Genomic DNA, 19,907 nt, shown 5'->3' with positions numbered 1-19,907 from the left:
AGAGAGAGATAGAGGCTAGAGATAGATAGATAGATAGTTCTATTATCGTCCTCGGAGGTCAAATATGACCTAAGGGACCAAATGAACATGTCACGTGGTGTAAGTGGAGGTCATAAGTGACTCTCGATGATAAAAAATGGTTGAAATGAGCGTCGCAATAGAGAGTCCACATCGTGGTTGGGAGAGGAAGGTATGTAGGGAGAGCTCATGGCTGAATATATGGGAAAAAGAGGACCTAATGTGGTCAAAATATGAGAGCTCAAGTAGTGTGTGGTACTCACTCTCTTGCACTTGACAAGGGCATAAGATGCAAAGTCGATGACACTGCTCACCAGTGCCCCAACATCCTGTCTCGCAGCGTAGAGAATGGGAGCTAAGACGAATGGAGGCAATGGTGCGGATCACACTCAACGGGATGGGCTCAAGGATGTAAGGATGGGTTTGGTTACCTCGTTTGGAGAAGAAGAGAGATTTGTAGTTTGGGGCAATGTGTGTGGTGTAATGGCTGAAGCGAGAACCTCCGGATTTCTCCCAAGCCATGATACATTGGCGTTGTAAGAAGGCCTCATTAACTTGGGAGTCGATCGACACATCCTTGACCAAGTGACATGCATCCCATCTTCCAAACCATTTCTTGATGTCAAGCATCCACCCCGAACTTAGTATTTTGCTCTTGCATGTCTTTTGAACCTTTTGAGTTGCTTCATATGCGATTCTAGGAAGTCGATGCAAAGGGCTACGTTGTGTCTTAGGCATGTACTCCACAACCCTTTGCATGCCCAAGACCTCAATGGGAAGCGATCCGGACTCAAGAAGTAAGAGCATGTAGGGTGTTTGTGACTTGACTTGGAGAAAGTTGGTGAGAAAACGCTTTTGGACATTCTCAAACTCTTTCCAAGTAGACTTCCCGATGCTTCCACCCCACACCTCCACTCCATAAAGAAGCACCGGTGTCACCAATGTGTCAAAGAGGTACTTTTTGAGAGCCCAACACTTGATCTCTCCAGCATTGCACATATTCTCAAATGCATAATAAGCCCTCTTTCTGGCTTCCAAGCGACGCATTGCACAATCCTTCCATTTATGATTGGATGGAACCTCAAGCCGAAGGTACTTGAAGTGATCTACCACTTCAAGTTGCTCATTGTTGTATACAATGTATGGATTTTTTTCATTGAGGGTCTTTACAAGCATAACCTTGGTTTTGGATCCATTCATGATCAGCCCGCTTTGTAGGCCAAAGCATTCCAAGACACTCATAAGCTTTTGTGCATCTTCTAAGGTATGTGCGAAGAGCACTACATCATCGGTATAAAGCAAAAGCATGATCACCGCATTTCCGATCTTAACCTCTTCTATGCCTTCTTGCTGCATGAAATCAAGAACCATGCATTCCAATTCATCAATGAGTAGCCCAAAGAGGGTTGGGGAAAGTGGGCATCCTTGTTTGACACCAATGGTGCTTGCAAAAATTCTGAAATTCCATCTCCCATACGTAATTGACATATCACTTTTTGGTAGATGCGAAAGACTGCATGCATAAATTCTCTCGGCCCACATGAAAGAATGGCCCACATCATGATCACAAGAATGGATTTTTATTTTTGGCCCACATCAAAGAATGCACATTGTATTTGTCAAATGCAAGAATTCGTTGCGCATCATGCTCCCATGTTTCGACAAGAAGTATCACATCGGAGTCATTGGTAAGCTCATCAATGCCAATTCCTGCATTCCATGGATACACGTTACAATTCCAAAAGCTTATTCGCAAGCGTGAGTTGGTCTCATAGATCACGTGTCCCTATTTGTTGGGTGGACTTGCATCCTCCTCAAGTGGCTTTTCTTCTTGAGATGATACCTTAACCTTCTTGCTTCTTTCCTCATATGCTTTGCGTACATTTTTTTGCATAAGAGTGCGATCCTCATATACATTACAACCCGTTCCTTTGAGGTAGATCCAACCATTGTCAAGGATGATCTTTCTCTTTACCTCATCAGCCATGGTACATACAATAGGTCTTTCTCTCGAGCGAGGGACTCCTTGTTTTCCAACTCTATGTGCACCATAAGCCATGATTCTTGACATGCCAAAGTGTGTAGCAAAAAACTCTTCAATAGCAACCGCAAGAGATTGGGGTGTTTCCATGCTTTCCTCCTTGATTCCCCAAATGATGATGTTCTTTGAGCGTTTTTGTCGTTCTTGCAATTCTTGAGTGTCCAAATTCTCTACATTATTTGCTTGAAGAACGTCTTGCGTGATAAGAGATGTAGAAACCACATTATCTTTACATATATCAACCCATGATTTGGATGCATTTCTCATCTCACATACATCATGTTGTATTGTATCTATCGTTTCCTCTTTCAATACATGATCACTCTCAACTTTGCTCAAGCGCTCTTTCAATACATTCATGTCAACAAGAGAGCATTTATATTCTTGAACTTCATTCTCAAGATGCATCAAGGGTGTTGTTTGCATTTCAAGAACCTTCTTGAGGTGCTCATTCTCCACAATGAGAAATCTTAAAGTGCCATTCTCCATTGCAAGTTCGCGCAACTCTTCACCTTGCTTGTTGACGGTTTCTTGTAACGAGATTAAGTAAGCCATGATCATTGCTTCTGTTGTTGTAGACGATGTGGTTGGATTAGCATCCAAATTTCTTGGAGATTTTGCATCATTCTCCGTGGCGAGTGTGGCTTTTCCACCCTTGCGAGTTTTGTCTGACATTGCCTTCAAGTCGGCAACAAAAAAGAAAAGTTTTGATAGTTTTTTCAGTTCTGAGATGCTGTTACAGCAAAGCCTTCCATTACACAGAAAAATTCTGTCTTTACATCAATGCGTAGAGGGCTTCGTGCTCTTTGATTGAGGCTATAGACACACACACAGAGAGAGAGAGAGAGAGAGAGAGAGAGAGAGAGAGAGAGAGAGAGAGAGAGAGAGAGAGAGAGAGAGAGAGAGAGAGAGAGAGAGAGAGAGAGATTAACTGGTGTGGTCAAGCTAATTACAGACCTCGAAAGAGACGGAGATAAAGTCTTGAGAGACAGAGAGAGAAAGTGACGACGTGGGAAAGAGACACCTAAGAAGGCCTCTGCCTCCTTCACCGTGCAAAAATTAAAAGCTTGAAGACTCAAAACTACTTACCCAATCCTGAACCTCTACTCCAACAACAATGTCTAGTCCTGGCAAAGGTAAAGTCAATCTCTTCAGTTTCACTATGTCCTTAGTTTAGTTGTGTTTTGTGAGTGTGCTTCAAAATGGAAAAGATCACTTCACCATTCAAATACCATAATTGGATCACGACGCGCCAATTACGTTATGAAGATTCGTTTACATAGTCCACGCGCTGTGATCCTCTTCTAATATTTACAAAGGGATTTTTTGTATAATAATATTGTAGGTATTTCAATGCATGAAAACCTGCTAAGTGGATCACGGCGCACCAGCAGTGTTTTTAACGTTAGTTTACATACTTCACGCGCCGTGATCCTCTTTTGATTTTGTACAAACGTTTTTTTTGAAAGTATAATTGCTTTGATGTATTGGTAGCTATTCTATTTTATGAAAGCCTAATAAGTGGATCAAGGCGCACCTATAGATGTGTGGATATTTGTTTATGTATTCTTCACACCATGATCCACTTGTATGGCTTTTACTCCTCACATATAACCAATTTTGCATTTAATCCATAGTAATCATCTTATTTTTTTGACCATATGATTAGTTGGTAACAATTGTGAGATACCTAGTTATAGTTTGTTCAAAACTTATATGATCATTTGGTGCTCTTCTTTTTATATATACTCATTAAAAATTATATTTGTGAGTATGAAATAAATGACAGGTTTAAGATCACATAGGAGGAAGAGGCAAAAAATAGATCCCGAGTTCATTGTTGGCCAAGGAAACCTTCCAAGAAGACTGCCTGAGATGTTAAAAACATCAATGAAGAGAAATGTAGACTTCACAGAACCCATTGATATAACTGATGCAGAGCCTGCTAGTAGTTTGGAGGAGCTTGCTCTAGGTTTGGAGGAGCGTGATACTGACCCATCTGTAGAAATGGAGTCCCCTTCTACTCCAAAATTTACTATACCCACCTCACTGAAGAGAGAAGTGGACTTTTCAGCACCTACTTTGCAGAGTGCCCAATGTATTGCAACAATCCAAAAGAAAAAAGAGAAAATTATTTATGAAGACCCTATAGTGATTGATGAAAGGCTTTTAGATTTTGCAGTTTCTTCTGGGGCTGGTGATAAGTTTGATTTGGTCTCCTGCATTTTTAATGCTCCATTTTATCTTGATGTGTTTATAGTTGAATAGAGTGAACACTTGAAGCTGGAATGAGAGAAGTTTGACCTTCACACTCAAGAGGGCAGGGTTAATGTTGGTGAAATGGTGGTAGTCCATTTAAAAGACTGTGATCCTAGAAGATAGTCTTACAAGAAGTATAATTAGCTGCCTCTTATGTACAGGCCCCATTGGTGTAGCTTACATGATCGGGAGTCCAAGCTGATTCAAGAATCCTTTGCATTTCTAATATTTTTAAATGGATTATTTACAACTCTTATGAAAGATCCTAAGAAGGTCATGGAGGAACAAGATTTACCAGCAGATGAAAAAGAGGAAAAGAATGAGGAATATATTGAAGTGACAGAGATAGAGGAGTCCATTGATCTTGAAGAAGAAGCAAAAGAGGTGAAACGAAGCAATCTTCTCTCAATGAAAACCTCAGATATCAAGCTACCTCTAGATGTGTTAGGTTTCAATGAGCGGCAAGCCACCTTAATGCTACCAGGAGTGCCAGAGTTTATATTTGGAGATAGGTCGTACATTTTTCTTCATGATATACAAAGTATTTTTTGTTTGCGGGAGGACGTTGCACTGGCCACTATCTCCAAGTATCAGGAGGAGAGGAATGGATTTGTTTCAGATGGCAGTAGTGATGACGAGGCAATGGAGATCTCTAGTAACCCACTGGACTGCCTTAAACTCTGCTTTGAAAAGACAGAAAAATATAAAGAAAGCCTTCCTGATGAAGCCACATTTCAAGCTATTCGAAATAATCTTAAGCCATCAACTAGTAAACAGGATATGGAGGATTGGTTTAAGCGACCAGTGCAGGAGTCAACCGGATCAGTCAACCTATGGAAGGATGAGATTTTTTTGCAATATGAGAGTTTCATGGTATAAAATCCTCCCCCCCCCCCCCCCCCCCCTCCATCTTTGTCTCTCTCTCTCTCTCACACACACACACAAACACTTCTTTTGTTTACAGTCATGGATTGATGAAAAGGACGACTTTCTTCGTTGTCGAAGAAGACAGTTCCGTGGTAGGCATGCAACTCTAGGACAATATCTTCCTAGTTTATGCGAGGCACCCATCCTAATCTTCCATAACGGAATGTCACAAGAGGGGAATACTGCAACCTATGCTTTCAAGACATTATCTCACTTCTTAGGTGGTCCAATGCTGCCACAAAATGCTGACAAAGTAATCCTCATCGACAAGGTTTTTGGGAGAGAATGTTTTGGTTACTCGCGAGGATATACTGGGGGCCGTGCAGCATATTACTACACATACACAACAATGGCATTATCTTTAGGGAAAGAAAAACCTACTGAACTCTTAGAGTATGGAAAACATTCAATGATCAGATACAAGGGTGAGGTTCCAAATGATATTTACAAATCATCAAAATGTTGAAATAGTTGTGGTACATATTGAATTTAATTATACAGGCATTTGTGGTACATTGATCATCTAAACTCTAACTCTTGTTCCACCCATGATTGGCATATTGCATTGTCTCTCTCCACCTGACTAGACTTTCAAAAGCACTTGAGTTGTTGAATGCGTCTGCTCCCCCCTATACCCTTCGCATGCAAAGCAAACAATGTAAAAACTTGGGTACACTATTAGTGATAATTTTAACGCATTTAAAGTGCCTTCTTGTAGGCTTGAGGCACTTTTGATGGGCAGACTAGCAACCCATGGAACAATCAGTTATGCCACTGAGGTACCCACATGGAGGGGGGTAATTGAACAAAAAAAGTTTCTATTGATTTGACTTGATTAGCCTCAACTGCACTTCCCACACATAGGGGGTTAATATGTGAGGATCCTAAGGAGACCTTCACATAGGAGCTAGAGGGGAAGGGGGGTGTTTAAGTATGTTGAGTTACCCTTTCCCACCTTTTACTAACTACACCTCAAAGAGATGCAGTTGTAAAACAAACAAAATGTCACTCTTCTTTGCCCCCACATTTCAGTCCACTCCCATCTTATCAGATGTCAAAGTCGTTGTTGTAAACACACTTCTCAGGCCAAGGGCCAGAGGCCAGAGGCTGGTTTGAACATAGCTCGGGGGTGCCTATAAAGGGATATGGTTGGGTGGAGAGTGGACATTCAGACTCCAAGTGGTCTTAGATAGCGCCATAAAAGCCATCGAGCTAATTTTAGAAAAGGTCCTGCATGAAATGTTGCTATGTTGGGAACTCTTGAGGAAGACAATGACGTGTAAGGTTGCTTAGGGAAGGAGAGAGAGGTGCAACGCCGTCGGAATGGCCATGACCAAATCGCTAGGTCTTTACCTCTATGGATTCATGATGGGGAGAGCAACAATCTTTGTCTTAGGTGCTCTTGCTCTCGGTGTTTGTGGAAGCAACCACGACACCTCTCTCTGTTGTAATGGAGTTGGCCTATTAACTTGAGAGTAGCGAAAATTAATGAGAGTACTTTTGAGACATTACTTTGTGAGCATAGCCGGTGATCATAATTGAAGATAGCAACATAAACATAGCTATTAGTTAACTTGGCATGAACAATACTTTTGCAAGAGAGAGAATTTAGAGAACATGACAACAATTGAGGACTTGATTTATGTAGAGCCAGTCCCCACTCCAATAGGCATTTGTATTATGATTTCTCCCATTAAGAGAGACTTGTTACAATACAATCTTTGTGTTCCTTATGACCTAGGTGATGCAATGAATATGGAAAGCTTCATGCATCACAAGCATAACATAAACTTTGAAGAAAGCATTAACTATCCCAAACCTCAGTCCCAAGACCTCAAACACCTTCGAAGGTGGAGAGAGCTAGCAGGGAATGAGAGTAGGGAAGAGGAAGAAGAAACATTTCATAGAAGAAAGAATTAGTTCCTCACTTATCACACTACGAAAATCTCTAAGTGTTTACCGTGCTGTTTTATCACGTTTTGTAGAGAGAAGGTGCAAATTCAAGTAGAGAAAGAAGAGAGAGGAAGGCGGGGGGTTTTTTTGGTGATAAAATTATTTCCGCGATAGTTTTTTCCATTATTATCGCATTTATTACCACTTTTATTACCGCATATATTACCGCTTTTATATCCGGCAACCAAATTTAGTGCCTAAACTTTCAAATGCTGGCTTAAAATAAACATCCCCCCCCTGCCTCCTCCTTCAAATTTTGGTGTTTCCCTCCTCTCAATAAAAATTAAAGAATATGGTATAAAATTTTTAAATTTAAAAAAGAAGAGAGAGAGAGAGAGAGAGGGGGGGGGGGGGGGGGGGACGGGGGGGCGGGATAATACGATTACACTTGGTTACAACTAAAATAATCACTGTCAATTGATTAACATAATTGAGCATATTCCTTAATCTAGAGAGAGGAAGAGAAGGGAGAGAGAGATGAATGGATTACATGACCAAAAAACTTCATAACTGCAAAATGTTTATGAATCATCTTCCAAAAGATCTCTACATGAGGCATCATCCAATTCTAAGCCCATGGATCCTAAATCAATAAAGAGAGAAACGGAATTGTCGTTTATGGATGCATTGCCTTCATCATCTTGGAGTTCGTCATCCTCCATCTCATCATCTTCATCATCATGACAATCATCCTCGCTAAGACTTGCTACCGCCGGACTTGATTCATCGACCTCCCTCTCCTCTGTTTCCACCTCATCCAAAGTTGGAGGTGGAAGAGGGCGAAGATAGTCTCTACTTCATTAGTAGAAAAAAAAGGTTCTCCCCTGAGGTGTTACGGGAATTACGAACCAAAGTTTTGGTTGGTGGATTACTGGGATATAGATGACTTATAAAATAGAAGTTCAAAGTGAGTAACATTGGTATAACTAATGCTACAAGAAAATAAGAATAAAAAAGGTACATGTCACTCACCTGCTCACAATTGTGTGGTAAAACTAAATTGTCACACCTCCCTGTGTGATGCACACTAGAGTCCACCATGTAGAGGCCATTCTCATATCGTCTAGACACATTTGCAGACCACTTGCACTCGAAGATGAAGGTATGAAAGGTTCTAAAATTAACCTTTAGTATCCTTTCAATAGTTCCGCAGTACCTGCCTTCATCACCATCTGTGTCAAAGTTGCCCATGATGGCACAATCCATGGTGGTTCTACGCTCGTCAATGTGGCGCGTACGAAAGTGACGACCCTTTGACCACATAGAGTTAAAGGAAAATCACTACAAAATAGAAAAATATCTTAATTTATCAAATACATATTAAAGATAATTTTAAGAAATTTTTTTACAAAATGGTTTAGATATATAAGTACTCTACCTTTGGTACGCAGCCTCATGCATACTCCCATTCTTTGTTGGTGATGTCTTGTCTGCGCGCTTTTGCCTCTGTTATTCTCTCATGAATCCACTCTGCACTAATGAGTTTGGGAAACATGCAAAGTGTCTAGGCACTGGGAGTACCCTCCTTCCTCCATGTGCTTGTTTCCATGCTTCCCTCTCCTGCAAACACCTTGCCTTTGCCACTGTACAAGTCCACCCACTTGGTCATAATCTTTACATTGAGAATACAAAAGTTATTGACCACTTGTGATAGATTCATATCCATGTTAAGTAGTTTCCTCTTTCCACTTGGCAAGTGTGAAGTCATCCTTGCATCTTCCTCGTATAACCACATGCGAGGCATTGAAGGATCAACTTGTGCCAAATACTCTGATATATAAACAAATGCCTCTTGAACGATCCACCGTTTGATGACCTCATGTATCCTGTTGGTGTGCCAATAGAGGCAATGGTACCCTTCACCTTGTTTAATTCTTCTTTGGCTAGCATCCATGGTACTTTAGGAAGCACAATATTTCCATTTGGGGCACGACGTGGAGTAGCAGAGGCAGGGAGACTTTTTTAAAAGCCTCAAATCCTCCCTCGCACCCAAAGAGTCCTTGTTACCAATAATGTGGTCCCATAGTGTTCGGGCTACATTCTTGAATATGTGCATGGGATCCAAGAGGTGTTGTAATTTCTAAGTCCTTCCAATATGGAGGCCTTAAAAATATATAATACCTTGACATACCTTTTGGTAAAGGACACGAAGCTGGATTGTTGTTGTGGTGTTCTTCCCAAATGGTTACCCAATCTGCCATTGTGAGATTTAGAGGGGTCTTTCCGTTTGTTGGAGCCTTGTGCTTGTTATGCCCTTGGGGTAAGAAACGATATTCCCATCAAAATCTGACACCTATTAACTCGGGGGGTTCACTATGTGTAAAACTACCATATCACGTGCGTTCAAGACATGTTTGTTAAACCCCTTATCTATGCAATTTGTTAAGAATATAATGTATCCTTTTCTTTTAAAATCTGTAAGTTTTTCTCAAATTTGAAAAAATAATACCCTTTTGTATATATATTTCTGTAACTTTCAAGAACTTTAAATACCCTTCTGTTGAACTCACGTGATAGGTTATATTTTTATTAGGTGACCTACCTGGGCCTATTAACTCACACAATAACCATATTCAACTAGTCGCAAATCACCACATGTTCAATTAGATTAGATTTAAGATCAGATCTTATATTGAGTTTTTATATTAGAGCTACCTTCGGGATTACGGTAAAAAAATTAGAGTTAGACGAACGGTGATCCCTCTCTTCCTCTACACGGATGCGACCTTAAGTTGGAAATATTTCAACGGCATGATACTTAGATTGGAGGCCAACATCTAATGTGCTAAGTAATCCCTCGAACAAAGATCTATTGTGAAGAGATGTTAAGATGCTGTGAAATGCTACAGTTAGAGAAGAGGCAAAGGCATGTTGTCCACTACATGCACTATCATGTAGACGTGGGTGTGTAGATTTCTTGTACCACAGATATAGGCATTGACCAATAAAGACAAGACTATAACCCGGTGGTTCTGATCTCCGTGCACCTCTAGACCGAGGTGTGCGGGGATTGGACATGACTAGAGAATGTGAGGTAGTTTACAATGTGAACAAAGAGAGAGAGAGAGAGAGAGAGAGAGAGAGAGAGAGAGAGAGAGAGAGAGAGAGAGAGAGAGAGAGAGATAAGATGGAGGATGCCAATAGAAGATTAAATTTATGTCCAGGTTATAAGGTTTTTACCCTCATTATGAGCAGTGACAAGGATGTGGGGCCATCCAACCGAAACAACTATCCCTCAACAAGGATCTTATGTCCTTGTAATCAATGGAAGTATGCTATGCGACGGACAAGACAAGTTTCTTTGCAACACATTCGCGAATTTGGCGAGTTCAATCCATCTATTATAGATCGATTTGTTGCCAATTATAACTCATCGGACTCTGACGCTGGCCAACAAGCAGCAATCTTGCAACCCATTAGACATGTTCGCAGGCGCTTTGGTCAAGCAGCATACGTGAGGCCACAAGATATAGCCTCTGACAGCTTGGAGGATGATCATGCATACCACATTCCCAACGAGGCAATGTTTGAGCCCGAGATCGATGAAATGATTGAGATGATCATGGATTCAGAAAGGCTTATCTATGATGATATGAAAAGTGAAGCCGATACGCCATTGTATGATGGAGCACGTGTGTCTAGATTGAAGGCGCTCCTGGTTATTCTCAACATGCAAGCAAAGTTTGGATGGAGTGACACTATCGTCTCAGCGCTTTTCAGGTGATCTATTACAATGTGTTTACTTTAATAAAAAACTCTAGATGTATAATGATTTGATAGATAACTTACACAATTGTACCGCATTTTTTTCACTGTGTAGATTGCTCAAAGAGCACATACTGCCAGCTGATAATGTGATGGCAGATTCCTGATAGGAAACAAGAAAGATCTTGCAAAACTTGGGGATGGATTACAATTCAATTCACGCTTGTCCTAATGACTGCATTCTTTTCAGAGGGGAATACATAGACATGGAGAAGTGTCCAAAATGTGATTCCGAGAGATATCAAGTAGATCTCCATGGAACAAAAATTCCACAAAAGGTTTTGTCACATTTTCATCTGCTTGCTCGCATCAAGCATTTCTTTGAATGTAAGTCCATGGCTGCCCTAGCATCATGAAATGAGGAGAATAAATCTTCGGATGGTGTACTACGAATTCCTGCAGATTGCGTAGCCTAGAAACATATAGACGAAACATGGTCAGATTTTGCCAGGGAAGCTCGAAATTTGCACCTAGGCCTGGCTATGGATGGCGTAAATCCATTTGGTCAAAGATCAACATCTTACAATGTATGGGCTATTGTCATCGTCAACTACAACATTTCCCCGTGGTTGACTACCAAGAAGGGGCACTTATGGCTAAGCTTGATTGTGCCAGGGCGGTATAAAGTGAAGAATATGGATGTGTATCTTCGTCCACTATTGGAAAAGCTACAACAACTGTGGATTGGCATAGAAGTGGTGGATATGAGCCGACACACAAGTGGACGGAATTCTTTGATTAGAGGCATTCTAATGTGGACCATGCATGACTATCCTGGACAAACAGAATGCTTAGGTGATTTACACGTAAACTCAAACACTGTAAATCTTGGTTTTTCTCAATCTTATCTATTGTCATGTGTATACATGCAGGGCTTCAAACAAGCGGATACAGAGCATGTGTCACATGTGGACCTAGACTAAATGCACGTCGTGCGCCCTCATTGAAGAAGCAAATCTACGAAGGTCATCAAGCGTATCTTCCAGAGAATCATGTGTTACGCGACGGCTTTTTGGAAAGAGAGCCACCGAGGATGTCTGCACAAGCATGGTTAGAGAAAAAGGAGAAGTGTGATGACGGTTTTTCCCAAGGGATGAAGAGACTCTCTCTATGGTACGAGTTATCATATTGGCCCCGACTCATGATCAATCACTTGCTTGATCCAATGCACATATTTAAGAATGTGGGTAATTTGCTATGGGACCATCTGACCGGTAAGAAAGATATTTTGGGAGCTAGGGTTGACCTTAGAAATGTGGATCATATAGAGAAATATTGGCCGCAGACAGCATCCGATGGATCGATAAAACTCCCTAAAGCGCCATGGATTTTCACAAAAGCCCAAGAACGCAAAGTAAAAGAGACCATTCCATCTGTGCAGACCCCCACTGGCATAATGTACTCGCTCCGAAGGTGTTCTGATAAAGAAAGAAAGCTTATTGGTTTGAAGTCACACGATGATGGAAGATCTAGAGACTAAAATCAACCGATTTTGCATGCTTCACAATCCAGTGATGCAAAAGTGGATTTCACAATATTAGGATGCAAAGCAAGAGAGACAAAGGGCACGAATTGAGTGGAGACGGGGAAGATGACCACCGATGCATTATCTGGCGGGTCTGGAGAGCCTACTTAAGATGGTTGCACAACCAATTGAAAAGCGCACAACAGTGCAGTGAAGAAGTGACCGAGGAGGAGTGGAAGTACTCTTGGCGTTGCGCGACCAAGGTAAGTTTGCAATGTACGACTAGTGACTTTCTAGATGTTTGAACGGCTACTCATAATGTATGTTGGTTGTAGTATAAGTCATGCACAACAGCATGGTGTAAAGGTCAACATTTTAGGGTGGAACGAATCGACACAAAGTGTTTTACTCAAGATTGTGGAATCATGGCAAAATTTGAACAATCTAGTCGACGACGGTCCTCTGATGCAGATCATGTGGTGGCGGAACTCACTTACTTCAGCATGCTACAAGAGATTTTGAGGATCGATTATAGAGGATTTTTTGTCAACTTGTTCGACGTGTAATGGTTCAAGATAATCATGGAGGGTCACAACGCTACTATGCGTAGAGGAGAGTGTGGTTTCCTTGAGGTGGATTCAAATAAGAGATGGACTGACCTAAGAGACACTTTTGTACTACCCGAGAATTGTGAACAAGTAAGTATGTAAATAGTTAACATCCAATTTTAGAAGTTATGTGCTTGGAAGCTCTCATGTAAGTTATGTGGCTATGGCAGGTGATATTTCATCCTACAAAGCCTGCATCAAACCGGTGGTACGTCATAGAGGTAGCCCCTCGTAGTGCACGGACATATGAGGGCTACCATGTGCCAATCACAGCGGCATCAATGGAGGAGATCGAAGAAGATGCTCAGTCAAAAGCCGTTGAGGTGGTGCCAGACGAGCATCAAGCTGCTACTCTCTATGGGGTGCATGCAGAGGATCTACAAAATGAAAATGGAGGACATATGTCTAAACGGAGAGCTCTATATAGATATATGAAGCTATGCTGAGCTATGCGAGGATGAGAGAGAGACCTCTTAAAGCCATAAATATTGTATTTGAACAATTTTGCTCCATTTTATAATATATGATGTATTCATGTGGCTTTTGGTCCATTCTTGTCTATATACGTCATTGCGTCATTGTATTTACTTGTCTTTGCATCCACTCCAGGTACGTATGCTCTAGGTATGTTCTCACAAGCAGGGACAACGAGCACTGCGCTCGGAATGCGATGGAGACTGAAGCTGCAATCGCAAAGGAAGTGATCTATCTCTCTCATAAATGCTGCTCATCCCACCACTAGATCTAGTTGATTGGGTGAAAGAGACGCTAAGAAGCACTACTACTGCTTCTTAGCGTCTCTTGCACCCGATCAACTAGATCTAGTGGTTATTAGCATCTCTTTCACCCCATCAACCAGATCTAGTGGTGGAGCTAGTAGTGCTTCTTAGCGTCTCTTTCACCCAATCAACTAGGTCTAGCGGTGGGACGAGCAACATTTATGAGTAGAGACAGATCACTTCCTACGCGATTGCTTGATCCAAGCGATGACCTCTGGATTGATATTGACTGGCTGAAGAATGCTGTTGAGCTTGGTAATTGCTTCTTCAAGGGTGTCCTGAATGGTGCACCATTGCAAGGGAAGCCCACTGATGTGGACCTTGAGGGCATTCTCTTCTTGAAGTCTTCGTTCGCAGAGCTCCTTTGTTACACAAGTCTTCACTTGGGTGATGGTTTCTGAGTGAGCTTGGCTAACCTTTGCCTCTACCTCTTTTACCTTGTCGGTGGTTTAGGGTTTAGGGTTTAGAGAGAGAGAGAGAGAGAGAGAGAGAGAGAGAGAGAGAGAGAGAGAGAGAGAGAGAGAGAGAGAGAGAGAGAGAGAGAATGAGGGATAGATAGAGAGAAAGATAGATAGTTCTATTATTGTCCTCGGAGGTCAAATATGACCTATGGAACCAAATGAACATGTCACATGGTGTGAGTAGAGGTCATAAGTGACTCTTGATGCTCAAAAATGGCTGAAATGAGTGTCACAATAGAGAGTCCACATCGTGGTTGGGGGAGGAAGGTATGTAGGGAGAGCTCATGGCTGAATATATGGGGAAAAGAGGACCTAATCTAGTCAAAAGCTGAGCACTCAAGTAGTGTGTGGTACTCACTCTCTCGCACTTGACGAGGGCATAAGGTGCAAAGTCGATGAGACTCCTCGCCAGTGCCCCAACATTCTGTCTCGCAGGGTAGAGAATGGGAGCTAAGACGAATGGAGGCAATGGTGCGGATCACACTCAATGGGATGATCTCAAGGATGTAGGGATGGGTTTGGTTACCGTGATCGAAGAAAAAGAGAGATTTGTAGTTTGGGGCAATCTGTGTGGTGTAATGGCTGAAGCGAGAACCTCCGTATTTCTCCCAAGCCGTGATACGTTGGCGTTGTAGGAAGGCCTCATTAACTTGGGAGTCGATCGACGCATCCTTGACCGAGTGACATGCATCCCATCTTCCAAACCACTTCTTGATGTCAAGCATCCACCCCGAACTTAGTATTTTGTTCTTGCATGTCTTTTGGACCTTTTGACTTGCTTCATATGCGATTCTAGAAAGTCAATACAAAGGGCTACGTTGTGTCTTAAGCATGTACTCCACAACCCTTTGCATGTAGGGTGTTTGTGTCTTGACTTGGAAAAAGTTGGTGAGAAAACGCTTTTGGACATTCTCAAATTCTTTCCAAGTAGACTTTCCGATGCTACGACCCCACACCTCCACTCCATAAAGAAGCACCGGTGTCACCAATGTGTCAAAGAGGTACTTTTTGAGAGCCCAACACTTGATCTCTCCAGCATTGCACGTGTTCTCAAATGCATAATAAGCCCTCTTTCCGGCTTCTAAGCGACGCATTGCGAAATCTTTCTATCTATGATTGGATGGAACCTCAAGGCCAAGGTACTTGAAGCTATCTACCACTTCAAGTTGCTCATTGTTGTATAGAATGCATGGATTTTCATCATTGAGGGTCTTTACAAGCGTAACCTTGGTTCCGGATCCATTCACGATCAGCCTGCTATGTAGGCAAAAGCGTTCCAAGACACTCATAAGCTTTTGCGCATCTTCTAAGAGAGAGAGAGAGAGAGAGAGAGAGAGAGAGAGAGAGAGAGAGAGAGAGAGAGAGAGAGAGAGAGAGAGAGAGAGAGAGAGGGAGGGGGAAAGAGAGAGAGATAGGAAAAGAGGTAAAGAGGGAGAGAGAGAGTAGATGGAGAGAGAGAGAGAGAGAGAGAGAGAGGGAGAGGGGGGGGGGAGAGAGAGAGAGAGAGAGAGATAGATAGATAGATAGATAGTTCTATTATCGTCCTGGGAGGTCAAATATGACCTATGGGACCAAATGAACATGTCACGTGGTGTGAGTGGAGTTCATAAGTGACTCTCGATGCTCAAAAATGACTGAAATGAGAGAAATAGAAAGAGGGACAGAGGGAGAGAGAGAGAGAGAGGGAAAGATAAAGAGAATGAAAGAGAGATAGTAGAGAGAGAGAGAGAGAGAGAGAGAGAGAGAGAGAGAGAGAGAGAGAGAGAGAGAGAGAGAGAGAGAGAGAGAGAGAGAGAGAGAAGGAAAGAGAGAGTAGATAGAGAGGGAGAGAGAGAGAGAGAGAGAGAGAGAGAGAGAGAGAGAGAGGAAGAGAGAGAGGAAAGAGGGAGAGAGAGAAAGAGAGTTAGGGTTAGAGAAGAGAGGAAAGAGGGAGAGAGAGAGAAAGAGGGGAAAGAGGGAGAGAGGGAGAGAGAGAGAGAGAAAGAGAGGAAAGAGGAAGGGAGAGGAGAGAGAGGGAGATATAGAGAGATAGGAAAAGAGGGAGGGAAAGGGAAAGAGAGAAATAGAGATATCCATGGGGAGAAAGTGGGAGAGAGAGAAATAGAGATATCCGTCGGCATAAAGAGATAGGAAGAGAGAGGAAGATAAAGAAATAGGGAGTTAAAGAGCAATAGTTGTAGACGGAGCAACCATTTTGTGGTGTGCATAGTGTGGCTATGCTCTTGCTTCTGTAGAGTTCTATGAAAAAGACCTTCTTTACGTGACGTCGTCAGACCCTTGGAAATTACTTTCTACTCTCTTCTCCTTAATTTCTCTATCTGTCTCTCTATCTCTCTTCCTATCTCTTTCTCCCCACCAAATAGGCATTAGGTTGGAGAGCTTTTAATGATATCGTACCTCAGAATGGAGGCAAAGTAATCCCTCGAATAAGGAGCTGTTGTGAAGAGATGCTGCGCAAGAAGCACAATAAAGAAGCTCTTCTTATAGCACTCTACAGGAGCAAGAGCACTCTCGCACTGCACACAACACAAAATGATGGCTACATTTACAACCATAACTCTTCATCTCTACTCATAACGATGGCTACATTACGTATATGTGTATATATTTGTGTGTACATATATATTTGTTTATGCATGTATGTAGGCACTAAGTACGGGAGCATAGCACCCAAAGGTTAGACGCTTCCTGTTGGGTATAGTCCTTTTTTAATCATGGCATTGCCGTCATTGATCCACTCATGCATGGATTACCGCAATGTACCTTTAGTTTTACCACAGTTAAGACTGTAATGATATCTAAAGAGGTGCAGTTGACCTTAGGCACTACTAGCCTCTCCTTACGTCTACTAATATGTATATGTATCTATATGTTTGTATGCTAATATACTTGTGTACGTATTTATAGATGAGTGAGTAGGGTGGAAAGCTTAATCTTATATTGCTCTTTGTAATGTAGATGTCAGATAAGAGATCAACTGGTGGGGAGCAGCCAACTGGCTCTTCTTTTGGTTGGTTCACATCCCAGGTGGGCTCCCACCTGGGGTGGACATCGCCTCCAGTGGACCCGAGTCTTGAGTTGGTGGGAACAAGCAAAGAAATAAAGAATGTTTCTGGCTAGTTAACCCTAAACCATGAGTGTCATAGGTTTATTTGTTATTTTCAGGCATGGCCATTCTACACCTACCCTTCTCAGGTTCCTCCACCGGTCGTAGATCCAGACCTACAGCGGGCTCTCTCTTTACGAGACCAGTACCTCTGAGAGAGAAATAATTTGTTTGGTCGCTACACTCTGCAGCAGCTTGCGACCGACGGTATTTCTCCGCAGACTTCACCACGGGGGATTAAGGGAGGGACTCCTTACCTCCAGAGCCTCGCAATGACGGCACCTCAGTCTACATCCCCTTCTTATCATCCTACTCCCATTCCATCGCAGGGTCCTTCTCCCCTTGCATTGCATGGTCTCACTCCCATGGCATCACAGGGTCCTACACCACTCCATTCTGCTCATGATTTGCCAGAACACCGTCGGCAAACTTCCTCTAGCAGCACGCATTGACTCTCGTCTCAGGGCAGAGCTCCGTGAGAGACGAAGCGGCGACAGATATTATGATTTCGCCTGTTTCGGTAGTGGTGGATAAATGGAGTCCCCACTTTCAGAGCATGCCGCCCCTGATGCACATGACAAGGATACTGATGCACCCATACCAGACATGCATGGACGCTACTACAGGGTTAAATATGGTGGGAAGGTGGACTTTGACACAGCACAGGGCAGGGAATTTTGACGCCATCTACAAATTCTCAACATTCAACATATAAGAACTATTTTATAAATTTTAGAGACCAACTGTCCGATCATGCACGGTACATTGTAGATGCTCTATTAGCTAGATTTCCAAATGTCCTCGATCAACGTTTTTCACAACAGTGATTGGAGGGCTACATAAAGACATTTCCAAAAAACAAGCAGTCCAGTGTGCGGCATGCAACAACCAACCAGGGCAGAGATTCAGACAGCAGTTACCGCAGTGGCAACATGGCAGACGCGGAGTGGGAATGGGAAATTCAAGAAAACAGCGACCAAGCTACGATGGGCTCATCATACAGACAACAACGCGAGGCTCGCGCAAGACAAACTCCCACGCACTATGGCTCAGGAGGCAAGGGAGCTTGGAAGGACAACTATGTAAGATTGATTGAATTATAACGTCGATCGGTGATTATAAAGATTATAGTTGATGATTTGGTATTGTTATCGCTCTTCTTGCTAGCATACATAATAGCATAGTAATGAAGATGGAGAAGATGGAAAGATTAAGCATTGAAGCATGGCTCTTGGTTGGATTTCCACTCCATAGCCAAGAGTGTTGGTGTAGGCTCTCAACCTCTACTTGCTTGGAGAAGGACAGGGAGCTCTTGCACTTTTCACAATGCACAATGAGACTATGTGTGATGTTGTGTGGGAAAGTATACTCCTAAGCAGCCCCCCTACTTGCTTTGGTCAACCCTCCCTTGTAGGTTATTCTTGAAGCTCATTGGACCCCTCCAGGCCTAGCCAATCACAAGCAAGAGTCATACCAAGCAACAAGGGTAGCCTTGGGACAAGTGTCCCCCTTTCCCCTTTGAGAGAGAGGGCTTGATAAATGCTAATACTTAGTTCAGTGTGCTAAATTATTAATATATCCGTTGGAAGACCAACCAATAGACTTTAGGCACATGATGAGGGTAACCTAGCTAGAGGCTTGACAAGTGTCCCTCTTACTTTGTTTTTGCCAAGCATGCCTTGTGTAAGTGTGTGTGTTCTCTCTCATCCCCCCTCTTGTAGGGCTCGCCCCCTCCTTGTAGGGATTACGTTTGACTTTTGTGCCACCTCAAGCCCCTCAATATTGGGCCTAGTTCTCACCACAAGCTTGGCCCTTAAGCCCCTCAAGCTTGGGTTGGGTTCTCACCTCAAGTACAACCCTAGCATCTCAAGCATGACAAGCACCTCAAGCATATCAATCATCAAGCACATCAAGCATCTCAAGCATCTCAGTCATCAGGCACCTCAAGCACCTTAGTCATTAAGCACGACAAGCACCTCAAGCACCTTAAGCTTGGGCTGGGTTCCCACCTCAATCTCAGCCCTAGCTTACCTAAGGTCAAAGGAATTCTACAATAATTATTGGAGGTTTCCAATGAATCTAACCCTAAGGTCTTATGCTCCATTCGTTAGCCTTCCTCCTTGATAGAACATCTCTCATTTGGGCCCCTTTACCATTGGCCCCGTGTTGAGATAGATCTACAAGCACATGTCTATATCCTACCCCTTGTTCCCATTTATTCTCCCACATTAAATGATCAGGTAATATGAGAAAATCATTTGGTTTGGTTAGATATTATATTTTATGACATTACCTCTCTCTTGAAATCATAGTCGTCCTTGACTATGAGGTAGAAGAGATGTAACATTTAATGGCCTAAAAACTTGTGTATAGCGGAAATTAGCATGAACATAGTGGGCATTTCATTAGAATAGATTCCTAATGAGAATTACAAGAGTGCTTGGGTGGAGAGAGCAACAAAAAGCATAACACCTAGTTACATAGCATGAACAATACTTTCAAAATAGAGAGAAATTAAGCTATTG

The sequence above is a fragment of the Adiantum capillus-veneris genome, chromosome 1, assembly GCF_014529385.1.
Source record: "Adiantum capillus-veneris isolate H3 chromosome 1, ASM1452938v2, whole genome shotgun sequence".
Taxonomy (NCBI): Eukaryota; Viridiplantae; Streptophyta; class Polypodiopsida; order Polypodiales; family Pteridaceae; genus Adiantum; species Adiantum capillus-veneris.
Note: the sequence above shows the minus strand (reverse complement) of the source record.